The following is a 16492-nucleotide window of genomic DNA, read 5'->3' as shown; positions in this document are numbered from 1 at the left end:
AGCCATAAAGACATTAATTCTTCCTGTTTTGATAGACAGTTTCAATGCAATTCTGATTAGAATACCAACCAGATATTTCATAGAATGTAACAAGTTAATTTAGGGTCAGGAACAGCCAAGAAACTTCTTTAGAACCACCACTGGGGAAGGGTAGTTAGGTCATTCATTTCCACTGTTCTTTCTGAAGTGATGAAAACGTTCTGGAATAATAATGGTTGCACCACTGTGAATATGCTAAACGCTGCTGAATTGTACCATTTAAATGGATGGACTTCACAGTGTGTGAAGAATATCACAATAAAGCTGTTATATGAAAAAATATTTCTTGACAATTATTTTTCACTCTATACAACTAGTCTGCCCCACAATTTAAGAAAAAGAAAAAACCAAAACAAACCAAACTGTGCCAGGAGCTCTTTAGGACTGCAATGTCCCTAGGTCTTCAACGCCTCTGGTGGTGCTGTTCCTGTTAACACATACTAGCTGGGCTGGACTACTTAGGGACTGTAACTGTATTCCTAAAATCAGCGGTCACATGTTTCACTCTGGGAGAGGGAAGGAAGGAGGATGTCGCAGCCTCATGCCTTCAGTTCATTTCTAACTGAACAAAGCCCTGCTTTCAACACTGTAATCCCTCTCACTATAAAAACACGTGTCATTAACAAGCACCGCCATCATAAAAACTGAAAGTGTTCAAGGTACTTACCTGGGGCAGAAACACTGAGGGAGGAGAAGGAAGCTCGCTCAGCACTGGCGCTCCCTTTTCCTGACTCCACCAGGAGAAGCTGGGCTTTACAGCTGGAGACTCTCAGCCCGGGGAGCAGCACCCACGCTGCTGAGCTTGTCCTCAGGGAGCGGGAAAGGGAGAGGAGGGGAGCCCTGGGTCGCGGGGCAGGGAAAGTGGCGGTGTGTGCACGCGGGCTGCAGCCCCGCTCGGAGGCCAGCTCCAGCCCCAGCCGCCCGCCCCCGTTTGGGTCCACAGACCCCGCCTGCCCGGGACACAGCCCTCCCAGGGGCAGGGACGGCCCGGCAGCTGAGGAGAGGAAGCCCGGGAGGAGAGGACTCACGAGCGGGAGAGGGGAAGGGGACGCCAGCCGCGGACTGAGGGGAGCCCGGCTGGGGCGAGAGGCGGCAGGTGCACACCTGGCCCTGGACAGCTGTGGCCGGGGCGCCGGGGCAGGTGGTGCGGTCAGAGGTGCCTGGTCCAAGGAATTCAGCTGAACACACGCTGACTCACACCCTCCCGTGCTGTGACACGCAGACCGCCCTCCCGCAGCCGCCTGACCCCTTTCCCGGGAGAGCCCAACTTGCACTTCCACAGTAAGAGGCCCAGGCTTCTGGAAGGAGCCAAAGCCTACAGGGAGACAGAGTTGAGAAGCCTTTGGGGCCTATCCCCGGCTTGGAGCTGGGGCTTCCAACCCGGCGGTCCAGCGTGCACCGACTTCGCATGCGCAGGAGGACCAGGGATCCTCTTTGTTCTGCGAGAAAAGCTGGGGCAGCAATGGAGGGATAAGATGGGAGAAGGAGGAGAGGAGGGGAAAGTGGAGTGAAACAGATGGACAGGAGTTGCAGAGAGAAGGGAGGGATCTGGAGAGGGGAGAGGAGTAGCGGAGATGGGAGAAAAATCTTTACCTCTGGGGGCTCCACAAAGGAGGAGGCAGTCCTGCCTCTGTAACCTTCTCTAACACTTCAAGGCCCGCAGCTCAAGTTTTACCTCCCTGGTCCAGCCCTCCAGCCAAGGCCTCTGCAGAACCCCTACAGGGATCACACCCGTTGCCCCCACGCAGAGCTGGGTTTTCTGTTGCTCTGGGAACCAAGCGCCCGAAGGTGTTGTCGCTCAGAACTACCTTGGGAAGAGTACATATTCAGCTTTTACACGCTGGGAAACAGGCAGGCACGATCTCTGCCTTGGCTCCACTGTCCCAGTTGTTGGGCTGGTGGGGAGCGGGAGGTAGATCAGAGCCCCAGACAGAGCAGACTGCCTCATTGTTGGTGCATAGTCCCTATCCCTCCTGGGTAAACCACACCCCACCCTAGTGGAACCATCAAGGGCTCACAGCAGTTCCCTGGGTGTGGGAAAGCTGTCCTCAGTTCCAGTGCCCAGCTTACTAGGTAGATAGGAGTGTTACCGAGTCCAAATTCATTCTCCTCAGTTTAGGACAGGCCAATAAGTTCGGAGACCAGGTGTTGGGGCATGGAATAGCAAGTTTCTGTAGACCTAGATGGCAAACTAATGTCCTGGAAAACCATCTCCCCAAGTCAGAATTCAGGCTCCTTTCCTACGTGCTTAGTTGTAGCAAACTTCTTGGTGTAGGAATTCTTTGTTTTTAGAATCCTTTGTTCTTGCAGCTATCTGCCTGGGTCAAATCTCTGTAAACCTCCAGCAAAACAAACGTTATTTTCTATTCTGCAACTTGTAATCTTTTTATGAATGAAAAAGTGTTAAATATCCTTAAAGGGCAGAGCCTTCAGAATAGGCTCTCCTGTATATTTCAGGCTCTAGGCAACATTTTTATACAAGCAAGATGAAGCCTAGGTGGCAGAGCACAGGGTTAAAATCAAAGGAATAGATCTAATATGGAGACAGATTTGTTCTTTTCTGTTACCGGGGAAGAAGCCACTTCAGTATTTACATCACTTTAAGGTAAATATAACTAAAACTTTAAAGGAATTTACATACATAGGTGGGAATGTGCATAGCATATCTGGAAAATCACACAAAGATTAGTAAACAGTGGCATCTCCAGGGAGGGCAGAAAGAACAGAGGATGAGGGAAAACTTCTTTCACTTGTGTATTTTTGTGCTCTGTTTGAATTTTTTTAACCACATGCATGTATTTCTTTTTCAGTAAAAAAATTGTAATGGAGCAAAGGAGTAACTAGCACAGCAAATACAGCAGCCATGGAATCACTGAACCATCACTTTTGATTTAAGCCAGGAACCATTTATTGACTCTCTCCTATGTGCCCAGTGCTGTTTTAAGTATTCCATTATTATTATTATTATTATTATTATTATTATTATTATTATTATTATTATTATTATTATTATTATATTAATTATATTATATTATAATAATAATAATAATAATTTTATAAAATTGTAATATGCTATCCCTCACCCCTGCCCTTGGTTTGTGTAAAACCCACTGAGATTTTATTGAGTTTTTTCCAAGGTGTAGGGATAAGTTATAAACAGAACACATTTTCAGGGCAAAAGAGTCGGAGTGATTTCCAGCAAGCCAGATATCTATGAAGAGTTTGTTATAGAGGCGCCCAGAGGCTGAGAGAGAAAGCCTCCAGGACCCTATAAAAAGCTGCCCAAAGTGCCTTCTCCATGGTACTACTGAAGTAGGAAAGAACAAATCTGACTCCATATTAGATCTGTTCCTTTGACTTTAACAAAGCCAAGTTAATATGCTCCAGTCTTTTCATGGGTTATGATGTCACAGAGGAGACGGACAGGTCAACAAGGAACCACTCTGCCGTGATCACGGAGCCAGGGAACGGGAAGGGCGGCAAGACGTATGATGCATCCTCAGCTGTGCCTGCGCTTCTAGGCAGGTACCCAAAGTCACCTCGACAAGGTGTCAAATGCTTGTGACCACGTCCTCATCACCTGACATGAATTAAAGAGAAATGGAAACCTATAAAATTCCAATACACTTGCTGGGTACACCGTCCAAAGAACAAAGTCACAGTTTGACAACTGGCCATCAGAGTTCCCTGGGATTCATTCTTGGAGAACCTTAAAAACCACTCCTCTGTCCTCAAGGAGTGCTGAATATTTGTCCTATTTTTGGCTCAGGGATGGAGCTCATTCAAGTGAACTTCAATGTCTGCACAGATTTGACTGTCTTTGTCCAGGTTCACTTGTCCATTCTAAAGAGGCTTGAGCTAAGTCCATCCTCCATAAGATCTGTTCCCTCCAGTGAAAACTCATCGAGCCTGCAATTAAAAGCCAACTGAACAAGACTCTCCTCAGCTAAAAAGTTCACCCACTCTTCACTGATTTCTTAATCTCCTTTCCTAGCTAATTGCAACAGACTAACAACTCCCTCCACCAAGCTCCCCAACTATGTCAGTTTGTCTCCCCAAACAGAAAGTGAGGTCCATAAAAGAGGTGACTCCATAGTCACCTCTGAATTCCTAGCATACAGTAATGTCAATAAATAGAACTATGATTATGGCTTCTTTCCTTTAAAACCTTTCTGGTTATTTGAATGAGACCTTGGAAGAGAGGTGTTTGCGGTCCAGTATCTTGATCCACAAGACACTGGAGGCCTTTTTCGGAATGGCTGTTCACTGATCCATTCAAAACACACTTTCTCATTCCAGGAGTAGCTGTGTTTTTCTGCCAGGAGTTTGTGGTCACTCTCATGCCAGAACAGCTTTAAATTATATCCCTACTTTGGATTTGTTATTTTTCCCCTCTCCCAACAAAATTGACTTTCCTTACTTTCTTGCCTTGAGGAATTTTTTTTTCTTAGTTCACCCTTTAGTAAACCAGGCTTCTCAGGATCTGCTTGGCCTTACATAAGATCAGCCACTCAACTCCCATTGTGAGAGGCTTGGGGCTCAACTCCTGCCCTCCTGTCAGGGCATTTGAAACACAGCTCAGGAGCCAAACGGCCCCCCAAGCGCTTCTAATGCTCGCTTACTTCCCAGAATCCCTTTCTTGTTTGTCTTGGATTCTGAGTATTTCCCCTCACTTTCTTGGCAATTAGCTGTGCAGCTGGAAAGATGAGGAAGGAAGGTTTGATTTCTTAATCAGCATTTTAAGGAACTTATGTAATGAAGGTTTTAACGAGTTTCTATATCACTCCATTGCCGAGACAGGAAACACACTAGATATTTTCTAAATTTAGGTATCATGTGCATTTTTTCTTTGCTTTTCTTTTCTTAACTAACAGATACTGTTTAATTAAAAAAAATAAGGCCCCAAATAGGATAGGACCTTGAAATGGCATACAAAATTAAAGGGCAAAGACAGAAAAATGAGAAATAATCTACAAAGTTAATAAAATACATACATAATGGATCAGAGCAGCAATTCTCAGTAACAGCTAATTGAAACATGACCATGAGGTAGAACTTCTCTCCTGTCAGGAGATGGCCAACAGAAAATAGAATTAAAACAACAAACTGAAATTCAACGTCTGGCAAGGTACAGAAGGCTACCAGCTAAATGTGTCTTCTTCTGGAAAAGAGGGAGGCCCACCAGCTCTTTAATGTGGAGCCAGAGCCCAGGGGAGGGCGGTGAATAACCGCCCTGTAAGTACCCAATTAGGAAAGTGGGTGATGAATAAAGAGACGTGAGCTTTCATGAGAGAGATGATACTACTATTCACTTGTCCTGTAAAGTATGTCTTCACGTTCAGTGATCAATACCTCGGCGTCCTCAGGGATTGAGATTATAGGAAAATGCACAGCCTGAGCCCAGACCTCCTCTTTGAGCTCGTGACATTGCACTTAGATGTCTCATGGGCACCTCCAACTCCACCTGCAAAGAGCTGACTTCACGGATCTCCTCCCATAGCCGTCCTGCCCAGGGCCACTGGTTGGGGGGCAAGGTCTCTCTGCCTCTCCCAGCTCAGGCCCATCACTCACAGATGTGACTGGACCCATCCTTCAGGGCCCAGATTTCCTCAGTCACCGAGCCCCACCACCCACACCTGACCTACCAGGTACTCACTGGAACTCACTCAGCACTGACTTTGTGCTGGGGTCCATGCTGCACACTGTGAACACGTTATCTCACTGGATCTCCACAGCAGTCCTGGGAAGTCGGTACGTCACTGCTTTAATTGATTAGATAAATTGTTTCACTTCCTTGAGTGCATCATCCAAAGTGAAACGGCTACTAAGCCACAAACATGGGACTGAAAACCACTTGAAAATTGAACACTGCTACACCTCGCAGCCACCCTACTCTGACTCATCACATCACCTCCTGCCGAGCCTTCTAAATGTTTCCCAGCATTCTACAATACAAAAGTGATCTATGAGAGCACCCTACTCCCCTATTTAAAATCTGTCAATGACGGTCCACTGCCCTTAATAGAAAGCCCCACTGGGCCTGAGAACAGCCCAATGGCCCGGCATCCTCATTCCCTGCACGGCCACGACACCTCACCCACAACGCAGCTCTACACTGGCCGTGTCCAAGACAAGGATGCTGACTCCGTACAACCTGGGGCTCATCTCACTCGAACAATGATCACCTTCTTCAGTGGTCACCCTCTTCATTGCTGACTCTCAAAAAAATGTTTTTTCAGAATGAATCAATATCTTTTTCCTCACAACTTCCAGTCATTGATAATGAGCTCCCCCAAAAGAGAGAAGACCTAATTCTCAGTCTCCTTATCTGTAAAGTGAGAATAACAAGGAAATATGTGAGGTTTTAAGAGAAATAATATTCATGTGAGGCTGAGGGACAATTCCACCATACAGTAAGCGCTCAATATGTGCTTACTTAATATTAATAATATATTCCATTCCAGCAAACTTAAATCAACGTTTTATGGCTTTGTCCAACAGACTACAGACAAACTGTTGGATGAAACCCTTTGAGCAGATCAGCACAAGCGTACAGGGAGAGGTAAGCGCTGACTCCATTTACAGCTGCAGCCAACCAGCACTATGGGGCAGGGGCAGTTTGCTCAAACTCTTACATGTTGCTTGAGCATTTAGTTGTCATTATTGAATAAACATGTGTAGTTTAGTCAAAGCTCCTGAAACATAAATCTTCAAAGATTGATGCAAATTGGGTTTCAAGTACAACACTCTCACTAGAAATTATTTGAAAATGATAATCTTAGCTCCTCTGCACATCAAAAGGGCATGTTCTTAATGTATCTGACTAAATACACAGAAAGAGTTGTTTAAAAGAAATTAAGATAAAGCCATCCTGAATAAGCTGTCAGTATCATCTACACAAAGCCCCACCCAAGGGTCTCATTTCTCATTTCTCACTTCCACATAGGTGTTCATGTAGCCTAACTTGGGTCTTGGTTTCTTATAACACAGGGTTGGGAAGAGATGTGGATAGATTTATGTAGCAAATTTAAACCTAGGGTATTTGTTGTGTAGGAATCCTAGAAATAAACAAATTGATATATAGTCCGCCTGAAGAAGCATAGCCTTTCCATTTACAACAGCATTAAAAATAAAATGAGAGATACATTTAACAAAAATTTACAAGATTTGTACATTGAACATTTTGAAGTATCACCGAAGAAATCTTTAAAAGATTTACATATATGGAAGGCATCCCATGTTCATGGAATAGTAGACAATATTGTTAAAAATGTTAAGACTCCCCAAAGTGATCTACAAATTCAGTGGAATCGCTATCAAAATTCCAGCTGAATTCTTTTCAAAAATTGAAAAACTGATACCAAAATTCATATGGAAGTGCAAGGGGACCAGGACAGACGAAACAATCTTGAAAAAGAAGAACAAAGTTGGAGGACTCACTTTAAAGTTTACTAAAAAGCTATAGTACTCAAGTCAGTATAGTGCTGGCATAAGTTTGGATAAATAAGTCAATGAGACACAATAAAACCCAGAGGGGAAAAACTTACATTTACAGTCAGTTTTCCACAAGAGTGCCAACAACACTCCATTGAAAGAATAGTCTATTCAACAAATGGTGCAAGGACAGCTGGGTATCTGCAGGCAAAAGAATGAATATGGAATCTGGACCCCCCATATTGTATATAACAAATAAAAATTAATTCAAAATGGATCACAGACAGAAACATAATAACTAAACCTATAAACTTTCTAAAAGAAGACACAGTATAAATCTTTGTGGTCCTAGGATAGGTTTTGGTTTCCTAGATACAATACCAAGAGCAGAAGTGACAGAAGATAAAGGCAGATAAACTGGACTTCATCAAAGTTAAAACCTTTTTCTTACAAAGGACATCATCAAGAAAGTGAAATTACAGGGGAAGGTTGTTTCTAAGGGATAGAGTGCGTGCTTAGCAAGAAAAATAAAATAAATCAAAACATCTAATTACCTCCCCTATAAAGAAATTGTTTTAATGTTTAAGAAAACTAAAGTGAAATGACAATCTGCAGAATAGGAGAAAAATTTTGCAAAGCATATATCTAATAAGAGACTAGTATCCAGGATATATAACAAATGCTTACAACTGAACAAGACAAAGAAAATCGACCCAATTTTTAAATTTGCCAAGGATTTAAATAGATACACAAATGTCCAATAAGCATATGAAAAGATGCTCAGCATCACTAGCCAAATCAGTATCAAAATGCGATCTCATTTTACACCCAATAGGATGGTTATAATCAAACATGGACAATAACAAGTGTCGTTCAGGAGGAAGAGATACCTTATATGTGGCCATTGGAAAGGGACAATGGTGCAGCTTCTTTGCAGAAGTCTGGTGTTTCCTCAAAAGATTAGAGTTATATGGCTCAGCAATTCCCCTCCTACATATTGAGCCATCCCTCAGTATCCTCGGGGGGTTGATTTCTGGAACCCCCACCCTGGATACCATAATCCAAGGATGTTCGAGTCTTTTTACAATCAGCCATCTGGATCCATGAAGTGGAAACTACACATAAGGTGGGCCAACTCTACAGCCAAAAGAATGAAAACATATTCTCACAAAAAACTTGTACATCAATATTCATAGTAGCCAAAAGTTACAAACAATATCCATCCATCAATGAATGTATAAACAAAATTACCAAGCATAGTCCCACAAAGATTTGGTCTTTGAATCTTTGACAAAGGAGGTGAGAACATGCAATAGAATAAAGATAGCCTCTTCAGCAAATGGTGTAGGGAAAACTGGACAGCTGCATGTAAATCAATTAAGTTAGACTACTCCCTCACAGCATACACAAAAATAAATTCAAAATGGCTTAAAGACTTAAATATGTAGACAAGACGCTATAAACCTCTTAGACGAAAAGATAGGCAAATCATCTGACATACATCTCAGCAATGTTCTCCTAGAGCAGTCTACTCAAGCAATAGAAATACAAGCAAATATATATAAGTGGGATCTAATTAAACTTACAAGCTTTTGAACAGCAAAGGAAACAGTAAGCAAAACAAAAAAACAACCTATGGAATGGAAGAAAATATTTGCAATGAATTAAACTGACAAGGGCCTAATTCCCAGAATATGTAAACACCTTTTACACTTGATAAGAAAGAAAAACAAACAATTCAATCCAGAAATGGGCAGAAGACCTAAACAAACATTTCTCCAATGAAAACATACAAATGGCCAATAGGCACATGAAAAAATGCTCAATATCATTATCAGAGAAATGCAAATCAAAACTGCAATCAAGTATCACCTCTCACCAGTCAGAATAGCCATCATTCAGAAGTTCACAAACAATAAATGCTGGAGAGGCTGTGGAGAATAGGGAACGCTCCTACAGTGTGGTGAGAATGCAGTTTGGTGGAGCCATTGTGGAAAACACTATAGATGTTCCTCAAAAGACAAAAAATTGACCTCTCATATGACCCAGAAATCCCACTCCTGGGCTTATATCCAGAAGTAACCCTAATTCAAAAAGACACCTACACCCCAATGTTCAGAGCAGCACTATTTACAATAGCAAGACATGGAAATAACCTAAATGTCCACTGACAGATGACTGGATAAAGAGGTTGTAGTATATTTGTACATTAGACTACTATTCATCCATAAAAAAATAATAAATTAATGCCATTTGCAGCAGCATGAATGGACTTGGAGAATGAAATTCTAAGTGAAGTAAGCCAGAAAGAGAAAGAAAAATACCATATGAGATCGCTCACATGTGGAATCTAAAAAAAAATAAAACAACCAACAAACAAAAAGATAAAGTTATCTACAGAACAGAAACAGACACAGAGACATAGAAACCAAACTATGGTTACCAGAGGGGAGAGGGTATGGGAAGGAATAAATTGGGAGTTCAAGATTTGCAGATACCGACTATGTATAGAATAAACGGCAAATTTATACTGTATAGCACAGGAAAATATATTTAGTATCTTATAGTAAATTATGTTTAAAAAGAATGTGAAAATGAATACAGGTATGTTCCTATATAACTGAAGTGTTGTGTTGTACACAAGAAACTGATGCAGCATTATAAACTGACTAGACTTCAATTAAAATATGTTTAAATAGACCAAAAACGAACAAAAAGAAAAAGGATATTATCAAACCAAAGAATAAAGTACTGATTCAGGCTACAACATGGATGAACCTTCAAACTTTATGCTAAAAAAAGCCAGACACAAAAGGGCTAATTGTGCCCTTTTAGGTGAACTGTATCTAAGCGTTTATTGTACTATTCCTATAAATTTTCCGGAGGTTTGAATTCTATCAAAATCAAAATAAAATGTATTATTCATTAAAAACATAAAACGATTCCTCACAGGAGGGCTTTAATTATTAAATGCAGAAATGCATGTAAAGCTCCTGGAACAACAATTTGCATGTCCACAGACAGTCACTGCTGTCACTGCCACTCAGGGGGTGGTGCCAGCGCTGATGAGACCTGCCTCCACTTGCTGCCCTGCAGGCAGGAGTGAGGGCCTGGGCTCTGACAGGCAGGGTGAGCGTGAACCTGGGTCAGACACAGCCACGCCCCAGACTCTGCGATAACCAGCTTTCTTATACAAACTGCTCCATGTAACATAAACACACTACAGGGATGTATCTTACAACACAGGGAATATAGCCAATGTTTTACAAAAACTATAAAAGGAGCATAACATTAAAAATTGTGCATCTATTTAACACCCTGAAACTTATATCATATTGTAAATCAGCTATACCTTTAGAAAAAATTAAAAAAGTGATTTTAAATTGTTTTCCCTTTAATATTCCATTCGGTTTTTAAGTAACTACTAAACAGCTTAGAATGTATAAAAGCATTTAAGTGTGATAAATTTGTTTACATATATATTTACTTTCAACTTCCTGCTAAAAGAGAATTTAAACAATTTTTTAAACACAGCTTAACAACCATAACAACAAAAAGACAAAAGTGACAGTGAAGAGAAAAAGGAGATTCAATACTTAAATGAAACCAGGGGGAGGTAAAGTCATAAAAATGGATGCCATGAAGTCAGGGTAAGTGTTAAAGGCCGACTAGAAATTCAGCTGTAAGATTCTTGGCAGCTAAAGCAAAAAGAAAAAGATGAAGAGGTGGTGATAGAGCTCAGTGGTAGAGCGAGTGCTTAGCATGTACGGGGTTCTGGGGTCAAGCCCCAGGGCCTCCACTAACAGATAAATACACCTAATTGCCTAACCCCCAAAAAGAGCCCCAAAGAAAAAAATAGAAATTTCTTTATGAAAGATATCTGATATTAAATTTCGATTAAATACTTAAAAAAAAAAATAGAAAAAGATGAGTGACACAAGCGATAATGCCCGTGAGATAAATCTGCGGTGGCTGCTGGCACGTCCCCATGTCCCACGTGGGAAAATCTGAAACATCCTTCTCACCACTCAAAGTCATCCTCAGCCCACACCACCCCTCCCCCTGTTAAATGCAGGAGCACAAGCAGGGCCTGGCCTTTGCTCTCTCTGTGTCACCACAGTGAGACAGGATGGAAGGGGCCAGAGCACAGCCATTCAAGGAAGGCCACAGTAATTAACATCAAAATGGTGAAGCATTCAACCCCCAATAGGCCTTGAGGCTCAGGATGAAGAGATTTAACTTCTAGCAGAACTTGAGCAACATTTTACACCCACTGTAATAGTAACATGGTGAATAACACAACCCCAGGCATCATGACAGTCCCAAGGCTAGCCAAAAAAGGTCAAATGGTGGGAAATGGCCAACTCCCTGGGAATTCCAACCCCTTGCCCTTAGGCAGGTCCTTCTACTTATTAGCATATGAAACCACCAAGCCCATGAAAACCAGCAACACAGCACCACATTGCGGGCACCCCTCCCTCTCCCTCTTTGGAGAAGGCCCACACTCTGTCTGTGGAGTGTGTACCTACTTTTTTTTTTAGTTAGCATTAAAGATTTTTATTTCAAAATACAGACGTTTTCTAAGCATTACAGCCAACAGATGACACTTAAAATTCAGCAACGCTTTGTTTACGCTTTAGCCATAGTTCTAACAGATTTCATGCTCAAAAAAAAACAAAAAAAAAAGACAAAGAAGAAATTGAAAAAAATAAAAAACCCTGCCATATTTGAAAGAATTAAGATCAACTATAGTCAAATTTCAAGTAAAAATGCATTTCACACAAAATAGAGAAAATGCTCAGAAAGGGTTTTTTTATCTGGAACCATTCCTTGAAAACTTCCTCACATTCTTTTTTTTTTTTTTTTTACATTTTTTATTGATTTATAATCATTTCACAATGTTGTATCAAATTCCAGTATTCAGCACAATTTTTCAGTCATACATGCACATATTAACACTCATTGTCACACTTTTTCTCTGTTCGTTACCATAACACTTTGTGTAAATTTCCCTGTGCTGTACAGTATAATCTTGTTTATCTATTCTACAATTTTGATATCCCAGTACCTACTTTTAATCTGAGCATCAAACCCCAAAACCTCGTGGTGTTTCTCTTGCCTTTCAATGTATCTATCTGAATAAATCTACCTTTATTCAACAGTGGCTTGGTTTTGAATTCTTTCCTGCATGAAACCAAGGACCCACATCGGACGGGGCACATTCCAGGGGCTCAACCAAAGCCTGGGGCACAGCCCTTCTCATGCCCCATGTTTTTTTTTGTATCAACAGGACTGGATTTTGAAGGGAGCTCTGAGGACCCAGCTAAGGGACAGAAGCAGCCCCCAGGGCTCGAATTGGCGGGCAGCCCCTCCCCCAGCAGGGGCCTGGGGTCTGCTCAGTTCTCTGTGGTTCTCTGTTGTGCTGACTCCCCAGCCAGAGAGAGTTCTCCCTAGGCCTATCCCCACAAAACCCTTCTCTCCAAAATACAAGCACATCATGTCACAGTCCTCTTGTTCAACCAGGAAATGTTCAGCCCACATTTTCCTTCCCCAGTAAAAACCTAACTGTCCTCCCTCCGATCCCACCACTTCTTTCTTTGTGAGAACTCTGCACTCCCCACACACCATCGTGAACGCAGGTGCCTTGCTGGTTGGGACCGAGATGTTTCAGTCTCACACAGCCTGTGTCTTTTCACTTTACCCTTGCTACATTAAAAAAGTCTTTCCTGAGTCTCCCACCCATCTGAATCTGAACTTCACAAAGTGCTGAGTTTACGGTCATTATGTGCATACTTCCCTGCTTTTGGCTAGGTTTCCTTCTCAAGATTTTCATTAAGGAGCTGCATCAAGACGTTTTAAAGAGGCTATTCTTACATCTGAGCAGATGAGCCTGCATAAAATTTAAATGGCTTTGAAGAGAGAGTTAACCAGGAACAGAGAGGTCGCAGGTCCTAGTCAAGAGTGTCATGAGGCAAAATGTTCTTCAAAGGCTCAGAGTGGCTTCTGAACACGGAGTCAGAAGGGAGGAGGTGCCAGGCAGTGAGTGGGGTGAGTGACACAGGGTACGCTTCCCCAGCTGGGGAAGAAATGTTTTTTTTTCTATTTTTCCAAAAAATTTCTTACTATCTTTTTCTCCTATTGTCACATACCATTTCCTATGAATTAAGAAAATCAATGTCAGTCATTTGGGCCACTTGGGAGAAGCTACATGATGCCATTCAAAGGGCTGGGGCATGACAGCCAAACCAGTCTAAGTTGAAAGACAAGCGGGGTTATTTCCATGGTGATCACGGGCATGCAGCAAATTTCCCAGCTTCAATGACCTCATCTCAAAGGTGGGGCCAATAAAACTACCTAGCAAAATGCATGATGATTATGGCCAACATCTGTTTACTAGGTAAGTGACCGTGACAGCTGCCACTTAATGGGGAATGAGAATGATCAATGAGGCCCAGTCTACCTGGTCACAAGCACCCTGCCTTCCTGCCTTGGTGCAGCAGCAGAGCTTGTTTAGCTGAGATGAACGCCCCCAGAGCAGCCCCGACGAGAAAGATCCCAGCGCTGCACTGCGAGGCCTGTTCCTTTCCTTCTCAGAGCTGATCACAGTTTGCAGTCATCTGTTTTTATGTTTATCACTTTTGTAACTACCTCCCCTCCGGAGTTTTGCTCAAGGAGCACAGGGCCAGTTGTGTCTTGCTACCTGCTGGATATTCTGTGCTGGGTGACAGTCGACCCCACATCTGTCTCTGGTGCTTAACGAAGAGGGTAGAAGGCCCAGGGGCCCATGCCAAATCGAGGCACCTGCACCCAAAATTATGGTCTGACTTTGGGCAAATTACACAGTCTTCTTTACCCTGAGATTCCTCATCTGTCCATGAAAATAACTGCCCATGGCACACAGAGTTACAAGGATTAATAGAAATCACCAAATTCACAACGTATTCAAGGGGCCACCAGTGCGCCCTCAACAGACACATGCTGCCTTTACGGCTCTGACACACACGAAGCGGGGTGGCCGCACACAGTGAACACTGCTAAGTGCCAGTGTGTTAAGTGCTTCATGTTTGCTCTAATACTCTTTACAACTTACAACAATCCCAGGAACAAAAGAGTATTATCATGCGCATTTCACAGAATCACCAACAGGTTAAGAGAGGTTACATTCTATTCCAAGGCCCTATGGTGAGGAAATGGCGATTTAAACCTGAATCTGGGCCCAGACGTGGGCTCCATCTCTCTCCCATCCACTTGACCACTTGCCTATGAAATCCACCTGTCCAATACACAATTTCCAGCTGGCCAGCTCTTAAATGCATTGTGTTCCAACTTTTGTCAATGTTGGTTAATTACCATAAATTGTTCTCAGAAACCACTACAGAAAAGAAAGGTGGAATCACGTCCCTGCCCACAAAGGAGAGGAAATCTGCCTTGCCTTCTCCTGTAATGTGCAGAAAGCCTTCCCTACACCACCAAATCCTTTTGTATCCTTCCTCCATGTTTATGTTTGCACACAGCTTATTAAAGTAGAAAGTACCTGCAGTAATTCCATCTCGGTTGCTTTCCAAGGTTGCAGATTATCCATAGTCAGTCTGTGAAAGAAATTATTACAATGTGAATGAAAATACTGCAACCATGTCAGTAAACAAAGAATGCTGAAACCAAGTCATCAGCGGCTGCCAACACACCCCAGCAAGGACAGGCCTGCAGCCCAGCCTCTGCAGCCACTCACAACGGTGCCCTCTGAGCAGACTCAGAATAAGAAAGGACAGGATATTAGCCCTTGATAGCTAGGTGTTTGTCTAAAGAAGGAATTCAGTGAGTCCAAATGTGTGCTTCCTCCCATACATAGAAAAGCACTAAATTCTTGAACTTGACATACCTGGCTTTCTTTAGATAACAAGCAATCTTTTATTGTTCCAACTTCCCGGTCTTTGTTGTAAAGCTCCTATATATCCTAGTTCCTCCCCAACCTCTTCTAAGCAGTCCCTCAGAGAGATCTGAGAGGCTGTCATCCCAGGTCAAGTCCTCCTGCCAAATAAATCATAACTCTTAACTTTTAGGCTGCACATGTATTTCAGTCAACAGTTTTGGAAACCATGAAAGGACCCAGAGCAGACTTCTCTCCAGCTGAACTCTCCGAGGAACCGGAGCCTTGGTACCAGCAGTGGCCCTTTGTGCCCGTCTGCCTCCTCGGGGAGTCCAGATGAACTTGAGTGAGTCTCTTCTGGTTCTAGGATCTCCCATATTGGTTGATGATCCTGAGTTTTATTTGGCAGTGTATCCAGGTACCTGGCCCTCCAGTTGAAAGATACTGGGGGGAAAATTACCCACCCAGTGGAGACATGCTGGGTGGGGCCTGGTTGAAAGATAACAGGAAACACCCAACTTGAGGAGACGTCCAAAGTGGGGCTGGTGGAAACATACCAGGAAAGTACTCACCCAGTGGAGACGTCCCGAGTTGGTCCAAGTTGAAAGACTGGGTTCAGGACTGAGTGGTTTGGTAAGAGGCTGGTCTAATGTTTTCCTCAATTTGGTTACCTCTACTGAATTTTTCAGGATAAAAGTAAAACTCTTATGAGGAACCTTTCAACTCCAAAATTGGGACCCTCCTCCTGGCTGGTAACAGCTTTCTCCAGTGACAGAGAAACTTGCAGGATTGGTAGAGGTAAATACTTCATGCCATATACTTGTCCCTGTGGGAAAACTTACTAGCAATTTTATTTTGAGAACCCGACCTTAGAATGGGGAATAGAACTTTCAAAAAAAGAAAAAAAAAAAAGAAAAGAAAAGAAAAGAAAAAGAAATGACAGATTGCCAGCCTCCATCTAATACCACAGCCAGGTTTATATACGTACAAATCTTACAACATTAATTGCAAAAAAAAAAAAAAAAACCTCACCCTGAAAGTAACTAACCAGGAGGACTGTTAAAAACATTTTTAGGAATTCTGAACTTATAAAACAAAATCCCCTTTAGGGGTATCTTGGATGTTTTTTCCTATGTCCTTGAAATGAAAACG

Source organism: Camelus bactrianus, chromosome 2, assembly GCF_048773025.1.
Source record: "Camelus bactrianus isolate YW-2024 breed Bactrian camel chromosome 2, ASM4877302v1, whole genome shotgun sequence".
NCBI classification, from domain to species: Eukaryota; Metazoa; Chordata; class Mammalia; order Artiodactyla; family Camelidae; genus Camelus; species Camelus bactrianus.
This window is presented reverse-complemented; position numbering follows the sequence as displayed.